Source organism: Lampetra fluviatilis, chromosome 32 (assembly GCF_964198595.1).
Source record: "Lampetra fluviatilis chromosome 32, kcLamFluv1.1, whole genome shotgun sequence".
Classification (NCBI taxonomy): domain Eukaryota; kingdom Metazoa; phylum Chordata; class Hyperoartia; order Petromyzontiformes; family Petromyzontidae; genus Lampetra; species Lampetra fluviatilis.
The window spans coordinates 6,994,767-7,014,093 of record NC_136306.1 but is presented as its reverse complement, the minus strand read 5'-3'; positions in this window follow the sequence as shown (position 1 = coordinate 7,014,093).

The window sequence follows — 19,327 nt, the reverse complement described above, 5'->3', positions numbered from 1 at the left end:
CCAGTGCGCCTATGAGTTTGATTCCTGGCCACGGCTAACTTCAGCGGCGAGCAATATCTGAAGGGGTCCTGCGCCTATCGCCTCTTTGACCGTACCGCACGGACCAGCGTGGTGAATTATGGTCAAATAACCCCATAGGAGTTATTTGGGGGGGGGGGGGGTGTAGGTGCAGGGGTTCGCTTTGCCCCTTACATTAGGAATCGCGGGTGCATATAATTAATATATTTTTAATATTAATTGTAAACCACTGAAAATAAATTTCGATTTAAAGCTTTCGTGACTACAGGGATTCATCTTCTTGGTTCTTTCGGTAAAGTCACGTAGAAGGGAAATAATAAAATAATAAAAATAAAACATAATAAAATAAAATTCTCACGACGTTTCGGCCACAACGCAAGCAGTCGTCCTCAGGTGAAGAACAGGGCTGTCGGAAAGACAGCGTCATTCGGACGCTGTCTTACTGAAAATAAATGTATAAAAGTGTCAAGTTGGAGGGGGGCGGGCATTGCCTCCCCCCTTGCCCCCTGACCTCTCCCCATGAGCAACCCCTACGATCTACGTGTGGGAGGCCTTCATCCAGCAGTGGATAGATCTGTACATTATCATTTATTCTTATTCTTCTGAACAGCCTATTAATCCAGGAGTCTGTTTTTTTCTCAAGGTTAGACCTGGCTATGATGTACGGTTTAGATATGCGCGGTGTGTCTGTTCAGTATCTTATTTTAGATTGACCAAGGTGCTGATAACAGCAGAAACGAGATTTTCACCTATTTTTATTTTAGCAGTATGCGTGCAGGGCTTCATTTGAACCCTGTGTGTCCGGCTTGGCGACCCAGGAAATATGTCCGCACCCGGCACACCGCATCAAGTATCACTCTCGCTATAGCTGCGAATACTCGCTGCGAGCATTCGTAGGCACACGGAGAATGCCAATTAAGGAACATTTATCGAAAATAGATTACGCTTGCCTGGACAATAGATATAATTAAAAAAACCCACGCCGGCCAAAGGCACAGAACATCTGGATGTAGTTATTGCTGCTCGCGGGATACAGCCCGTGTGCGAGCCCTCCCCCTCCATATGTAGATGTTAACTACCTCGCCTGGTATACGGGAGGTCGCGGGTTCGTTCCAGACCCTGACGCCTGCTGTATAATTGGTTGCGTGGATGTTTCTCCGGGTCCTCCTCGGGTTTTCCCTCCACATTTCGAAGCATGGTGCGTTAAGAGCGTTTGGCTGAATCTTAATTTTGGAGCTTTCGTGACTGCAGGAATTATTCTTTGGTTCTTTCGGTTAAGTCACGTCTAAAGATAAAATAATAAATTAACCGAAAGAACCGAAGAATAATTCCTGCAGTCACGAAAGCTCCAAAATTATAATTGAACCACTTCTACGGGGAAGTTTTAAGCTTATCTTTTTTCTCTCTCTGGCTATTTGTTCTCTCTGCCTGTGTCCTCTCTTTGGAATTTTCACACTTAAATTCTAACTTAGCAATCTTTGAAATACGTAATCAACCAGGCTATGCGTTAATTGTGTGTTGACCGACTCTCTGTGTTGCATTACATCACATTTCGATATTTTACGAGGTTATTTAATTTTAGTGTGCCTTTCTCCTAATTTTCAAGCTTGCGTGCCGTGCCACGTCATCATCTTACTTGCGCAGAAGCAACACGTTGCCGTCCACTCATTGATATGCTAATTTTCTCTGCCCCCTCCCTCTCTCCGTCCCCGCCCCCCCCTCTCTATATTTAAGGGACCGTCACAGAAACGACCCCTCTCTCTGTGCCGATATGTGTCCTCTCTCTGTGTGTCCTTGTGATGTCTGTCTGCTTGTATGTCTGTCTATAGTTTTCTAGTTAGATTTTTGTTGCTATTTCTTGTATGCCTGATGATGATTGCTTGTGTTGCAATCGAAACGTCGCTATTATTTTAATTTATTATTTTATCTTTAGACGTGACTTAACCGAAAGAACCAAAGAATAAGCGTTTGGCTGCTATAGATTTCCACATGCTAAGTTACTGCAGTGCGCTATCGTTTGTGGCCAGGTCGCTTCTGAGACTCTTCCCTGTGATTCTGTTAGCGGGGAACCCCTTGGGGGCTTGAATCAGAGCATTGGCCCAAGAAGAGTTCGAAGGGAGAGAAACCGAGAAAAAACAACAACCATGATTTGAAAATAGAATATGAAAGGGGAAAATGTTGAAAGGGGATCAGGCAAAACATTGGCACCATGCAAGCAGCGGTGACTGTCTAGAAACGCGAACCATCGCGCCTCGAGATATTGTGGCAAGCGCATTATGAGTGAACATTATTTTAATATCATCATTATTATTACTTACTAATCGAATAAAAAAAACAGGGTGATCCGTTTATAGACACCCCGCTAATCCCTTAATTATCATCTACTGTCATCAATTTCGCTTTTGCCAAATTCACTCATCATCATCACCACCACAGATTTGCCACCCATTGCTTCCTCTCATCGATTTCATACACCTCATCTCCACCATCACGTTCACACAAACACACACGTTGTACCATGCTCAAGGCGCTATATAAATTCCGTTAAGATAGGAATGAGATGAAATAACAGACAGCAAAAAAAACCTCAAAATCGTCACCCTACCGCGTTGACAAAACACATATTTTTTTTTTATCGAAAAGCCTCTGCGCCTCTTCCCGCAAATCTCTCACGCGAGTATTGATTGATGTAACTCTCCCACCTCTCATAACATACGAGAGTGGGGGGCCGCCCATCGCTTTCACGACAATAACTCGGCTTGTAGAGGATCAAGCAAAGGGGGGGGGGGGTGGTGGCCTTTCATTCGTCATCAGCGGGGCATCTATAAACGTATCGCCGTCTTTTTTTGTTGTTCAAATAATTAAAAATCGAAACGGACACTTTCAGATGTCCTCATTTTTCGGTGGAATAGTCGCTACACATACAGCCATTGTTGTCATTCCACTGCGAGATCAGGGTCCTCCCCACGCTGTGCAGGGACGTGGTGGTGGTTCTTTGACCATACTTCACCACGCTGGTTAGTTTGGGTTGGTGAAGGCATGGGAATGGGGTGGGGGGGGGTAGCATCAGTTCAAATCGCATTAGCACACAGACCTTAGCCATGGCTGGGAATCGAACTCGGTTCGCGGTGTTGATAACGTGGTGTAATGTGCAGTAGTGTATGTGTGTGTGTATAGATATGCTCATGGAATTCACAGTAATGTCTACCACCACTGCCTCCCATGTGTCCAATAAAATTCCAGGGGTGGGGGAGGGGGCCTTTAAATTGTCCCAACCGTGTAATGAGCCGTATCTTCAACGAGAAAATGTTGTACATATCGCATTCCATCAGTAGCTCCAGGAGGTGCATAATCTACCGAATAATTGACAGGATAACAAAAGAAAACAGTGACGTGAATCCACCCGCTGAATGACGTGGCCACGTTCACTTCACTTGCCAACAACAACAAAAAAAAACCTCTCTCTCCCAGTTCAGGGTCGACAATTCGCAGAAAACGAATTGTTAGGGACCGCCTATTTAGGTCATGGGACGCATTCCGAGAGAACGTCAAATTGAGAAGATAGAGTTGATGCTAATCAGCTCGTGGAATGTTACATCAAGGGATCGTGAGAGTTGGCGTTCACTTGGGGGCCTTAGTCCAGCAGTGGATTGACCATGGCTGATGGTGGTGATGATTCAGGCCACTACAGTAACACGTGGCGTGGTACCAGGGCAGGATTAAGATGTTGTGGGCCCTGGGGCTACAGCTACTGTGAGGCCCCCAGTAATATTTTCAAAAGGAAAACAAAGTACGAGAAAAATAAAATTTATTTTTACAAGGCTAACAACAATTAAAATTCGGCATTCACAAACGAAATAACTTTTCACTGACATCTCTGGAGGCCCTCCGGCTGGCGGAGGCCCCTGGGCTGCAGCCTCTAAAGGCCCCCGTGCCTTGATCCGGCCCTGCGTGATACGACCGGCAGCACGCGAGCCGTACTTCCGTGATCGGCTGTTGTTCACGACCTGACAGAAACGCAGAGATCTCCCGTATGGACTTTAATAGACTGTTGGGGCAAGTGCTGTTAGCGAGCGCCTATGAAGGTCGAGGAGGTTCATGGCCTAACACAACCACACAATTAAATGCCCAATCATAAATTAAATAAGAGCATCATCATCATCATCAGCCACGGTTAATCCACTGCTGGGCGAAGGCCACACCAATGCAACGCTCCGCCCAGTCTCCTGCACACGTATGTTGAACTTCTTTCGCACCGTACGTAGACAACCGTGCTCATCGGAGGTGCCTGACGTCATCACTCCTTCTCCTCGGTGGACGTCTACCTGGACGCGTTCCGTTCCTAGGCTGCGACTCAGTCACTCGTCGTGAAAGACCCAACGCAGAATATCCCCCCCGTGGGTTATGATCTTCCACGAAGCTCACGGTCTAACCCTAAAATCTCATCCACTGGACAAAGCATGGCAGTAGATGCGGATACTCGATGCACAAATAGAACATTTAAAAAACCTCTCCGGCAGTGTGCGACTGTGGGTCATCCAGAACAGACCGTTGCAACGTGTAACGACGCAATGCCCCGATCCACAAATACGCAGGAGACATCACGGCGGTGATACACTACTCCGCTGCCTCCGACGTAGGTATCTGCCTAGGCTCGACCTCCTGAATATGAAACTGTAATCGTTGCTCTGCATCTACATCGTCAGCCGTACGACAAGAAGGGAGTCACTCCTCATGGGCCATCGTCCCTCCGAGCAAAGGGTCAAAGCCCAAGCCCACTTTCTAACAGTCTTCAATCTGCGCGTGTTCTCTAATCCACGTGTTCCTTCATCATGGGATCTCCTTTGCCAGCTCATTGGAATCCTCCTGCAGTATAAATAAACGCTTTTTGGCGTCTTCTGGTCTAACACCGTTTGAGACTAGGCTCGAAAGAAAGCTGTCTCTGGTGTGGACCAATCCGTTGCAAAGACAATGCATATGCCATCAGAGTATGTTTGTTGTTTGCATTCTGACCACAAGTATTGTGGTTAATGCAGACATGATTCTAGATTTGAAGCTTTCGTGACTGCAAGGATTCATACTCTTATTTTTTTCGGTAAAGTCACGTAGGTAAAAAATGAAATAACAATTAATACAAATACAATAATAAAAATCACGACGTTTCGGAGGCAACACAAGACGGTCCCACCTGATGACGGAGACTTGTGTTGCCTCCGAAACATCGTGATTTTAAAAAAAATAATTTTAATTTCTTTTTTGCAGACATGATTCTTTGTAAAAGGTTTCAGTTTGGTGTTTTAGCAACTTAACACAGCTGTTTTGTTGCCAGAAAAAAAGGGGAAAACCTATTCCCACGTGTTCCTCTTTGTCGCTCAAATACCCTGAAAGCCCCCCTTCGTCATCAGCATCGTCATCATTGCCATCATCAATTAAATCTGTTCGTTGAACGGAGGTCATATATGTTCACATCGTCAATAGCGTCTGGTAATCCAGCAGAAACCGGTGCGGAGCTTGCTTGCTGAAACAAATGCTGCTTGATAAAGTTGGTCTGGTGGGTCCATAGGCCAACGGACAAACGCACATTAATATTTGGGGGGCGACATATTTGAGACCCGCGTATCTTTGATTTTAACCGCAGAGCGCACTTCACATCAATGAAGTCGTCTCGGAATCGTTTAACACAACGTATACGTAACATGCTGTGTACATAATCACATACACATTATCATCGTCACTCTGGGGGCAAAGGATGCCGCTGCCCGCAAGATCCCCTGCACAGTGGCGAAGTAACTAGATTATTCCACCATTGGAACCTCATTTGCCAGTAAAAAATATGATAATTGGGGTTTTACCCTTTTATCTGGCAAACAAAACTGACACCTTTTTTTTACAAGGAGTCATGTTTGCATAGACCACAATACCTGCAGTCATAATGCAAACAAAAAACATAACTCTGATAATGTATGCACTGTCCTTGAAGTTGATTGGTCCACACCCGAGACAGCTTTCCTTAGAGCCTAGTCTCACATGGGTTGGACCAGATGACGCCAAAAGGCGCACTAGATTATTATCAGCTCAGGAGGCGCGACAATCGGTCAGGAGGGGCCACAATATTGAGATTTCGTCTCGCACACAGGCCAGTATCTTGCCTAACCGCATCATCATTTCACTCACGGTCTCGAACATTTAACGCTGTCGGGGCAAAAATGCCGTCGAAAACATATCTCGTGGTGCTTGTCAACGGGGGGGGGGGGGGGCCCCCAACTCGTAGCTTTGCCCACCAGGAGAGGTGGGGGGGGGCGTGGGGTGTGGGGGGGGGGGGGGGCAAGGCCCCCCACACCGCTAGTTACGGGACTGCCCCTGCCGTGGGTGGCACATCTGGGAATCACGGAGCTGCGCCTCGGACGAACCCGACGGATTCCGCGGTGCCACTCAGCGGGCGAAACTCGCCAGCCGCTCGCTCCGCCGACGCGTTGATGATGTTTTTTTTATACTCTTTGGTTCTTTCGGTAAAGTCACGTAGGTATAAAATAAAATAGATCACGACGTTTCGGGCGCAACACAAGCGTCCGTCATCAGGTGGGAAAGCTTGGTCTGCTGCTGCAGCAGACCATGCTTGTGTTGCGCCCGAAACGTCGTGTTCTATTTTATTTCATTTTCTACCTACGTTACTTTACCGAAAGAACAAAAGAGTATGGATTCCTGCAGTCACGAAAGCTTCAAATCAAGATTTTCTTTTTTGTTAAATGCGCGTCGATCCCGGCAAAGCACCGAAGCTTGCCCCATTTCATAAACGTGTCATGTGCGCGAGCCCAGGGGGAGGAGGATGAGGTAACGGGAGTCTGTGGCTGTTTGGGTGGCGTGAGGTCCGCGCGGATCATTGAAGGAAGGACGTGGGCCGTGTGGGATGGTGGTGGTTGGGTGGGTGAGGGGGGTCTACGCAGTGGCTTGTGGATATATGGGCGTCTGTGTCTCCATCGCTTCCGTCTGCCTCGTAAAACGCACCACATAATCACTGCCACAGCGGAATCTCGGCTTGTTAGTGCAAGGAGGGGGGGGGGGGTACATGGGGGTTCGGCGGCGGGGGGGGGGGGGCGCTGGTTTTAGGGGGGTAGTAGACCTGTGTGTGTGCGGTGGTGCAGCGGTTAGGTAGGTGCTACTCGCTAACATCACTGGCCCCAAAACGTCTGTTAAGGGTTTACGGGGGATCTGTTTCTGTGTTTTTACAGCAGTCGGCTTCACTGCGCTACGCTACGAAGCCGGCCACCCGAGTTCGATTCCTGCTCACGGCCAACACCAGTGACGAGTATCTGAACCGCCACGGAGGGAGACAAAGGCGGCCGGGCGTGGTGCTGGCCACCCACCCACGCGTGTGCCGTGCCGGCCTTCATAGGTGCTACTCGCGAACAGCACTTGCCCCCAAAAGTCTGTTAAGGCTACGCGGGGGATCTTTGTCTCTCGTGCGTGCGGTGGATTTGACGCAACACCCCCCCCCTCGTCCGTTGCACCAGCCCCCATAGGTGCTCGCTTTGCTCCCACTGCATATCGAGAGTATGTGGGGGTTTGTTTGCCTTTGCAGTGGTTTGCACAGTGTGGGGAGCGGTGGTGGGCACAGTGATTGGAGCGCTGCGTTGTGAACCCGGCCACCTGAGTTCGAGTCCCAGCCACGGCCAACATCCGTGGCCTACAGATGAACCGGTCCTGGACCTCCCTTCCTTCGACTCGGCCTAAAATGAGTACCTGGTACGCTGTGTAATCACTCAGTGCTGGAGAAAGACAAAGGCGACCAGAGCAGTGTCACTGACCACGCTGCCCTCTTTTTTGCATGGCGCTGGCATTCACAGGTGCTCGCGAACACCACTTGCCTGCACTGCAATCCAAGTGACTTGGGTTCAATTCCCAGCCATGGGCACATTCAGTGGCAAGAGTTTGTCTGAAAAGATCTTGGCCCTCCTCTGAGTCGACTCGGCCTTAAATGAGTACGTGTACTGTTTCTGTTGCTGTGTAAAAAACAGCAACAACAACATCGGTATGGCTTTGTGTGGTCCTGGCCTAACCAGCCATTACCCCGTGATTTGTGCACCATGCTGGCTTTAATAGGTGCTCACTAACAGCATTTGACCCAATGGGCTCTATCCGGCAAACATCGGAGCCAAATGAAAAATCTGTTGCCAACGTGCATAATGGCCAGGGATTGAGTCCAAGTTGAAACTGCGACGCACAAAGATCCTCCATTCAGCCCGACAGACTGTGTGGCCAAGCCCTATTAGCCAGCACCGACTAAGACCAAGATTCTATTTCAGCTGGATCCATATGGGTCAGCAGAAAGAAAAAAAAAAGTCTGCATCCGACACACCACATCCAGGACAGCTAATGTTACGTCTGTGGCTACCAGTCTACCAGCGACCCGGGAAATATTCAGAGTAAAGTGAAGTCAGAAGACCAACACAGCGCAAGAGGGGAGGCCAGCACCACGACCGGTCGCCTTTGTCTGCCCAGTGCTGATGTTGAAACACAACGCCAGGCACCCCAATCGTACGGGTAGACCCAGGACAGTCTCAGAAATCTCTCACCACTGATGTTGAAGCAGGGAATACGTTACAGTTTGGCTGGATTATAGAGGCGGGTGCGCATTACCACCAACACCACAGACAAAGATCCCCTGTATAGCCTTAACAGACTGTTGGGGCAAGTGCTGTGAGCGAACACCTAATGAAGGCCGGAACGGTACATCGAGGGGGTGGGTGGCCAGCACCACGCCCGGCCGTCTTTGTCTCCCCGAGTGGCGACGTTTACAACACCGCAACCAGGTGTTCGTTTGAGGCTGAGTCGACCTAGGGGAGGCCCAGGACCAGTCCAGTTAACAATTACTGGTGTTGGCCGCGAATGGGAATCAAACTCCGCTTGCCGGGTCGTAGCGCAGCGCACTAACCGCTGCACTACCGCTCCCCCCCACCAACACCGCCTACCCCCCCTACTCACACACACATTCACAAAAACGCACACACACACTCGCGCAAACCAAAATCCCAACACGGAATCCAGTTTAAGTAACCGTATCGGTCCAAGTCCATTCGAAGATGACAGCTCCAAACGGATAAAGGGATATAATTGCAGCTCTTTAAATAATCCCTTTAGCACGGAGGGCTTTTAAACAAAAAAAGACATCTGTTGCCTTTCGGCTGCTGCTGGCCAAGGTCTCAGCCCCTCTCCCCGTCTCTCTCGGAAGCTCGAGCGAGCCGAGTTCTGATCGGAAGCCCCGAGGCAGTCAGCCTGGTCGCATTTGCCAGATGGATCCATTTGGCTCTCAAGCTCGCACCGAACAGGGACTCGCGACACGCACGCACGACACGCACGACACACACGACACACGCACACACGCACGTGTGACACGCACGACACACGCACGACACACGCACACACGCACGTGTGACACGCACGACACGCACGACACACGCACACACGCACGTGTGACACGCACGACACGCACACACACGCACGACACGCACGACACGCACAGCACACGCACGCCACGCACACACACGCACGACACGCACGACACAAGCACACACGCACGTGTGACACGCACGACACGCACAGCACACGCACGACACGCACGACACGCACAGCACACGCACGACACGCACATCACACGCACGCCACGCACACACACGCACGACACGCATAGCACACGCACGCCACGCACACACACGCACGACACGCACGACACGCACAACACACGCACGCACCACACACACGCACGACACGCACAGCACACGCACCACACACACACGCAAACGTGCACTTGTTTTTCCTCGAGCCGTTCGTTCCGCCAAACCTCGCAGCTTTCTTGAGCGACGGACCGCGAGCCGTTTGTTTTTTATGCAATTCTTCTTATTTTTTTGGAGTCGACAAAACAGAAAGCAGGCGTTTAATTCGACACATCCTGTACAACGCTGTTCTCTGTGCACCCCATACATCATAGGTGCTCGATGCACTTCTGCTCCACGTGTGGTGGAGGGGCAGAGGCGGTCAGCTGAGGGTGCGAACCTGCAATTTCTTGTTTGTACCACTGCTGGCAGAAGCACCTCCGCTGGAGGGGGAGCTCTCGCGAGCCACCTCTGGAATGTATGCTTGGCCTACTCTTCCACGCTGACCAGACGACGTCTCGGAAGAGGTGGGAGTCCCCACATTTGACCCCACCATCACGATCCTGCCCGATCGACTTACCGTGGTGCAAGCGATTTCAACGCTGGGTGGACAGAGGCGGAGGGATTGTTACACCACTGCCGCGCCCGGAGATAGAAGCAGCGACATCTGTGTCCTGCGAGCAGTGTGCCAAACCATTACATCACACGGCATGCGTACGGTAGTCACTTTGAGATGGGATTCGTGGCTCGCGCAGAGATGGAGATTAAAAGCGACGCAACTGCAGTGGAAATTAGTTGGTGCATGTAACATATATTGCAGCAAGTAGGTTTAATGAACCACCTGTGGCGAAGGAAACGATTTTGCGTCATGTCAAAAGCCTATTCCCAGGCAAATCTGTGCGAATTTTTCCCAACGCGAATGCAATCGTCGTCAGCTGTAGTCCACAATTGCTGGATAAAAAAAAAAGGCGACTGAGCACGTGCCACCATCCCGCACCAGTCCCGGATTATCCCAGTAGCACAAGTAGCTACATATGTCAAAGGTTTTTTTGGTAAAGTCACGTAGGGGAAAAATAAATAAATATTAAAAATACGTAATAAAAATAATAGAAATAATAATAATAGAAATAAAATAATAAATCACGACGTTTCGGAGGCAACCCAAGCTTCCTTCATCAGGTGTAAAAAGGCACAGCAAACTACAAATAACTAGTTATTTTGCTGTGCCTTTTTACACCTGATGAAGGAAGCTTTTTAACACGTAGGCTTTCGCGACCAATATTGTTCATAATCAACGATTTTTGGGTTTAGATCGCGTTATTTATAAATGTGTCATAACCCTCCACCACCCGACACGGCCAATCAGTAAAAAAAGTGTCACGTTGACAAAAGACAAATAGTTCACTGCTTTAGCCCACCGGTGTGTTGAAGCGTGGAACCACAACATTTACAACCAGCGAAACGTCGTACTCAAATTGTAAATGTTGTGGTTCCACGCTTCAACACACCGGTGGGCTAAAGCAGTGAACTATTTGTCTTTTGTCAACGTGACACTTTTTTTTACTGATTGGCCGTGTCGGGTGGTAGAGGGTTACGACACATTTATAAATAACGCGATCTAAACCCAAAAATCGTTGATTATGAAGGAAGCTTTTGTTGCCTCCGAAACGTCGTGAATTATAATTTTATTTGTATTATTAATTATTTATTTTTACCTACGTGACTTTACCGAAAAAACCTAAGAGTATGAATCCTTGCAGTCACGAAAGCTTAACATCTAGAATTAGCTACATATGCTACGGGCCCCGCACTTTCAAGGGCCCCGCGCTAAATGCGTTCAAGCGATCAAGTCTGGTTCAGTGATTCTGCACTTGCTCTATTACTATAGTACTATACTGCCTTCAACTTTTATGAACGACTGGGTGTTTAAGCTTAGCAATTTGTCGTATTATCTGGCTGTATAGCAAATGAAAAAATACAGTTACTTCACTATGCAAGTAAACAATTGCGTGTTTTAATATGTATGTTTGTATTTATTGATTTCGGGCCCCTTGAAAACATCTGCTACAGGCCCCGCAATAGCTCAATCCGGCACTGTCCGCACGGTGTCCAGGAACTAGAATTTTATCTAAATTTTAGGCACGCGATCATCCTCCGAGCGTCTCATCCCTTCTGACCACCGTCTCCTGAGCAGTCAGCCCGTGCTCCATGGCTTCCTCTTTGCGCCTCCGACTGCGATTCGCAGCGTTCATCTCTCCACGCTTTTCTTACCTTTGCACGACGTTTCATCGTTCGGTCCATTGTCGTTGTCCACGTCGCTCATGCAGCAGCAGCAGCAGAATCTTATCCACGTCCTGGCTTAAGTGGCAGGTACCTCCGGCTCGCGGAATGATTCAAGAATTTGATTCCCGTTCGCCTCTCTCAATGTTCTACCACCTCTATTAAATTATTTCGTTGTACGTCTCTTACATGCGGTTATGTTCTCCACAATTAGCCTGAGCATTATAATAATTTGTAAACTATTACACAATTTTTTTTAACTGTAAACAACAGTTTTCTTGCTGTGGTTATCTCACCTGATGAAGATTGCTTGTGTTGCGATCGAAACGTCGTGATTTGTTTTATTCTATTTCTACCTACGTGACTTTACCGAAAGAACCAAAGAGTATGTTAACTATGATTTTATTTGACCAGCTAAGGCCTACTCAGCTATACAGCTCTCTGTTCAGAAGCGACCTGGCCACAAATGATGGCTTAACGAAGCGGCTTATCATCGCGCGCAATTGCATAGCAGCCAAAAATACTCCGAAACGCACGTTTCAAAATGTGGAGGGAAAACCGGAGGACCCAGAGAAAAATTCCACGCGACCAAGGGGAGAACACGCAAACTCCACATATAGAGGCGTAAAGGTCGGGATCGAACCCACGACTTTCTGCATACCAGCGAGGTAGTTAACATCCCGCCACAGCTGATTCTTCCACGTAAAACCATAAGCATGCAGTGCAAGCGTGAGAACGGAGTCGAGACTATTGACATGCCTATTCTTGACCGTGTCTTTTTCCTAGCGTTGTTCCCGCTGTGGCACAGGGTCCGCTTTTCGGCATTGTCTTCTCCATTTGGCTCGGTCCAGGGCATCTTCAGGGGATGCGTTGACCGTCTTCATGTCTTCCTTTATTCGATCCATCATCCATCGCTTCTTCGGACGTCCGCGTGGACGGCGGCCCTCTGGCTCAATACGCATGGCAGTCTTGGCCACTGATGACTCTTCACTTCGCATCACGTGGCCGTACCACCGAAGCCTTGCCTCAAGCATCTTGTCCGCAATGGGGGGGCCACACCAAGTCGCTTCCGAACGTCTTTGTTCATGACACGATCCCATCGAGTCAGTCCAAGGCTCCATCTGAGCATCCTCATCTCCATGGTGTGGAGAGCTTGTTCGTGTACAGTTGTGGCTGGCCAGCACTCGGATCCATAGAGTGCCACCGGTCGGACGATAGTCTTGTAAATTTTTCCCTTCAGCCTATCCGGCATTTTCCGATCACAGAGGACTCCGGTGACTTGCCTCCACTTCATCCATGCCGCATTGACTCGTGACCTCACATCAGTCGTGATGCTACCATCTGAGCTGATGGTGGAGCCCAGGTACTTAAAAGTCCGTCACTTTCTTCAGATCTTCTCCGTCAATGCCTATTCTTGACCGTGTATCACAATAATATCATTACATAGATTGACACCACTTTGTTAGTCCACTGCTGGATGAAGGCACCCGCAGACTGCGTCAGTTCCGGGCGTTTGCTTGACGATGCCTCACCATCTGCGATTAGTGCGTGTCGGCAAGGGTGGCCCACGGGATCGGTTTCGGATATCACTCGCGAACCGATGTTAGCCGGGGCCAGAAGCGTTCTCTTCCGCGGATTAGATGCACCATGGCGTACACAGGTTCGTGACATCATTCCCTTAAGAAAAGCGAGTGGGCTTGGGTTTGGACAATGATCACCGCAACGGATGTTGACCGACGGTCAAGAGCAATGAAGGAGTGGCAGCCAAGAAATGGAGCGCACGGAAGGTGGCCGCCGAGCGGGGAGATGGAGCGATGGAATCAGCTCGTGTGCAGGTGCCATGCGGATGATCACATTGCAGCGTCGTGAGAGATGGCGGGAAGACCTTCATCCAGCAGTTGATTGACCATGGCTACTGCTGATGAATGTTGCGGGCAGTCTTCAAACAAACAGCCGTACTTGCACACAGTTCTGTCCCGCTCAGCACGAGATCAAAACTCGTTAATTCCACTGACCGCATACTTTTTTGCTAAAAACTCCTCCTACACGGGAGCACATTTAGATCATTCAACGAGATCAACATTAAAGTGGTTAATGATTTCCAGCCGCGCGGACCCCCCCCTTCACCACCTCCTCCTCCCCCCAATGCGCTGGGTTCTCTCAATTTTTTCTCTCTCTCTCTCTCCTTCTCGCAAAACCTCCAAGGACTCCTATGAAAACCCCTTGACAAATACCCACACGGCTCCCCAGTGGGGGTGAGCATGTATAAAACACGCAACCGTTCTGGCTCCTTCCACCCCCCCCCCCACAACTCACCCCCCACCCCCATTCCAAAGCGGATGACATTTCAGAACCCAGGGTCACCCCACTGGCTTTAAGCCCCCCCCCCCCCAAACTCCGTGGTATTAACCCCCCCCCCCCCGTTACCCCCCCCCCCCGCACCCACCCAACATTGCGCACAGGCCCAGTGGGACTTGTCCGTCTGCTCCGTTACGAATTCCCAAGCTGTCTGGAACAAGTATGACCGATGACTCCCGGCTACGGCTCACAACAAATCCTTAACGCTCTTATTTTAACACTGACATTCAAAGCATATATGTTGTGTGTGTCCGATACATGTGCGCGTGATTCACGACGACGTCTCTGCCCAGCATGGAAGAGTAGGCCACCAAACAATGCCAACTAGGGAGGGGAGGGCCCTCCTTCCGCCAGCAGTGGCGAGATGTTAACTACCTCGCCTGGTATACAGGAAAGGGTGGGTTCAATCCCGATCCCGAGGCCTGTTGTATATTTGGAGTTTGCATATCTCTCTCCCCGTGCTCGCGTAGATTTTTCTCCGGGTCCTCCGGGTTTTTCCCTCCACATTCAGAATATTTGGCCGCTGTCAATAGCCACGTGACAAGCCACTTCGTTGAGCTATAATTTGTAATAGCCAGCTCGCTTCTGAGAAAGAGTTATACAACTCAGTGGGCCTTACCTGGTAAAATAAATAAAAGTTTTATAGCAGTCGCCCGGAGCAATGTATATTGCGGGGCAGCACCGTAATCGCTATCCCAACGAATTATTGACATTGCCAATGATTTCATCGCGCCAGCGAACGTATGTTGCGTCACGAGCCGTAGACGCGTCCTTCTTGGAGGTTATTCAGTCGACAACGCGGTGCCCGTGCCTCATCGTCAGACAGCCGCTGCTCGTGCGCGCTGTGAGATGGCACTTTGAAATCGTTGCTCTGCAAAAAGAGCACGTCAGTCAGTCGACACAGCTCGAGGGACGTTAACAACACAAATAAACACAACGGCGTTGCCTTTGCCGAAACGCGCAGGAGAATTCTTTAGGAGCGGGCGCGACCTGGCTGGAGAGCGGGCGTAGAACTTTTCGTGGAATGATCGGTTCTTTACGAGCGTTTGTTTTCAACACTTACTGCCGCGTGAAGGCAGCACATTTTACAACCCATCACCGTCGTGCTGCTATTGATGTATTTGCAAGCAATTTTTGCATTCGCCGCCATCATAATCGTACTATTTTTGTTTCAGAGTCATGAAACGAAAACACCGTCATTGCCAGGGTTAATCGCTTACATACACACACACACGTGGCAAATGCATTTCTTTGACTGTGTAGGGTGGTTGGTGGAGGGTGGTTGGTGGAGGGTTCATAACATCACACATTTGGCTAGATAATTACACGGCCCAACCCAACAATCTCCGTGCGTATCGCGAATCCGTAACGTTTGCCACGGTAAATACGACGCGCGTTCAATCCGCAGGACCGCCGGACTGACTGACGCCAGTTTGTGTTCATATCGTATCATGCTCGTGTGTATGAATGTAGAACTTATTTTGCACCCTACGTAGCCAACCGTGTTAACTGGAGGTGTCCGTCCGGTACATTTAGAATGCGTTAATTCTCAGAGGCAAACTGAAAACGGGAAAGCTGAGCTTGACAATGAAAAGGCCACGTAACGTGCCAGTGTATATTACCAGCCGTGACATATGGGCCAGAAACATGGTCATTGACAAAGAAAGTGGAACAAAAGGCTGAAAAGTGTGCAAAGAAGCACGGGGAGGCGCACGCTTGGAATTACAGCGAGAGGCAGAAAGGAGCGCGTGGATTAGACCAGCGGTTGGCAGCCATCATTAACAAGAAGAGCCATTGGCTTCGAATTCAGTTTCCGACGCGTGGATGAGACGCACATTGACCGCGAGCGAAAGGAAACTGGCGCTTTTGGCAGGACACGCGGCTAAAAGGGGACGGATCGGTGGGGCGGGGAGGTCCAAGACCAACGGCGGAGTGGCAGCCGAAGGAGGGGGGAAACCCGCACCCGAGTGGACGTCGACTGCGGGAGACGGAGCTGTGAAAATCGGCTCGCGTGCAAGAAGAGGCGGATTGTTGTTTTGCAAGATTGCGAAACAACAAGGGGGCGGGGGTGAGAGAGAGGCCTTCATCTAGCAGTGGATGTATAATGGTTGATGGTGACAATTTGGACATCTGGACATGCGTGGGGGAAAAAGAGCTTCATAGTTCATCGGATTTCTCCAGGAAAAAAATAATTAAGATTCCGATTTCTCAAGAGCGCGTGCCAAATTAAGTGCAACAACATAAAAACCCCCGCCCCCACGCTCTCGCACGACCGACGCCCCCCCCCCCCCGCTTACGGCAGTGACTTCCCGACAAGAGGAAGAATAGAAAGTTCGATTTAAAGCTTTCGTGACTGCAGGGATTCATCTTCTTGGTTCTTTCGGTAAAGTCACATAGAAGGGAAATAATAAAATAATAAAAATAAAACATAATAAAATAATTCTCACGACGTTTCGGCCACAACGCAAGCAGCAGTCCTTAGGTGAAGAACAGGTCTGTCTTTCCGACAGACCTGTTTCTACACCTGAATTATTTTATTATGTTTTATTTTTATTATTTTATTATTTCCCTTCTACGTGACTTTACCGAAAGAACCAAGAAGAATAGAAAGTTCCACCGTCAAACTCGGATGCGCGCGAGAATGCGGTTTCATGAAGGGCGACATCCAGGCGCGCAATCTTAAAACTACGGTCTCCTCCCCGGTAGGCGGGCGCGCGCACTTGCGAACTGGGCTCCCCCACATGGTTCTGAGGATATTGGATCGAGCAGAAGACGTAAACAGTGAGAAGATTACGATGGGGGCGGGCGGGCGGTGGGACGACATGGGGGTAACAATGGGCAGACGGACGAATAATCTATTCCATCGGTGTTTATCGACTTCACCGGTGGTAGGGGAGGCTGTTTATAATTGCACTGTGAGAGCTTGGGAAACGCGTGCCCATTGGGTATAGCACTTACAAGCAATTTTATTAGGGAATGCCAACGTCTCTGAGGCTCGGTATGACAAGGACAAAGACCCCCCCCCCCCTCATGGGCTTAACAGACTGTTGGGGCAAGTGCTGTTAGCGAGCACCTATGAAGGCCGGCACGGCACACGAGGGGGTGGGTGGCCAACACCACGTCCGCCCGTCTTTGTCTCCCTACTGGCGGTGCTTACGCACTGCACCAGGTACTGATTTGAGGCCGAGTCGACCTAGGGGAGGCCCAGGACCGGTTCAGATAATCGCCAACTGGTATTGGCCATGAGCGGGAATCAAACCCGGGTCGTCGGGTTCGTAGCGCAGCGCGCTAACCGCGACACCACCGCTCCATGAACACACACACACACGCGAGCGTGCATGCGATACAGAAATATCATTACATTTCAAGTTGAGAGACAGCGGGAGTGTTTGAGCTCCGAGATATACAAACGTGACGTTAAAAGTCGCCTGGAAATTAAAATGCAGTAGCGTGAGAAATAACCTTCATCTACGCACCCGATAAGGGAAATTTAAACTGCAAATATAATATACATAGAATGAGAAGCAGGGTGGTGAAGTGTTCCCGCACGCTGCACTATGAACCGGGCGGTGTTAAGTTTGATTACCGACCGCAGATAACATCAGGTGGCAAGTGCTATCGGAAACGGTGCTGGGCACATTTCCTTCACCAGCCTGCCTTTACCAGCGTGGTGAAGTATGGTCAAACAGTGGATTGACAAAGAACTGAACATTAGATGGGCCAGGATTTTAAATTAAATAGGCAACGCGCGATGCATGACGTGACCCACCACATTGCCCTACGAAAATTTGAAAACGTCACTTTGGCATTTCACGGAATTGATAACATTTGAAGGTGAAAAGAGAGTTGCCCTAGGAAGATTTCGGAATGGGCCTAAACCACAACAGCTGATCCATGAAGTTGAAGACGGGGGGGGGGGGGCGGGCAAGATGGAGCAGAAACCACGAGCTGAGCTGGCAACAACGCTGTGCCAACGACCTTGTCCATCGACCGCCGACGCGATGGAACAGACGCAGTGTGCACGCGTCCGTTCAGGGGACCGCAGTGCGTAGGGCTGTTGCCGGTTGTGCGTTGTCAGTATGCGCCGCCACTGCCGTCTTGGTTGGCACGCTGCCCCGACGCCTCGCTGCACTTGCCGGGGAGAGCTTCTTCGTGAACTGAAGAGTTCCACATCGGAGAGATATCAGCGGCGGCTCGTATTTCTAACAAAGCACAAGACTCCAAGGGCATCCAGTTACCAATGCGTTTCTATTAAGATACTTGCACTGTTCATAACTTAACAGCGCACGACGCATACAGCGTTCCCTCGTTATTCGCGAGGGATACGTTGCGGAGATGCTCGTGAAGAGCACATTTGGCCGCCGAAGATCTGAATTACGTTAAGTGAATACATAGGTTGTGAAATATTTGAAAATTATCGTGACGCAAAAAAAACGTGGTTATAATAAACGTAAAGTAAGAATAGATATTAAAAGCACTCAGCAATTGTTTACAAATGCAGTCGTGTCGTGTTCCAGATGCGATTCGCGGAGAGCAGGCTCGTGAATAACGAGGGAATTAGCGTACGTAATCAACCCATCCACGCCCATGTGAGTACACGCCGTACACCAACAACATCCAACTGGCTCTCACTGTGCACAGGACGTGCATGATACCCGCGCGTGAACACAACACCAATCCACAAAGCGCAAGATTATTTTCAAAGAACTTTACTTTTTTTTTGGTCGAGCTGCCACACAGCCATACAGGACTGGAAGTTCAACAACGCAAAAAACAAAGATGTCCCGTATAGCCTTAACAGGTTGTTGGGGCAAGTGCTGTTAGTGAGCACCGATGAAGGCCTGAACGGCACACGAGGGGGTGGGGAGCCAGCAGCAAGCCCGGCCGCCTGTCTCCCCAGTGGCGACATTTACACATCACACCAGGTACTAATTTGAGGCCGAGTCGACCTAGGGGAGGCCCAGAACAGGTTCAGATAATCGTCGCTGGTGTTGGCCGTGAGTGGGAATCAAACTCGGGTC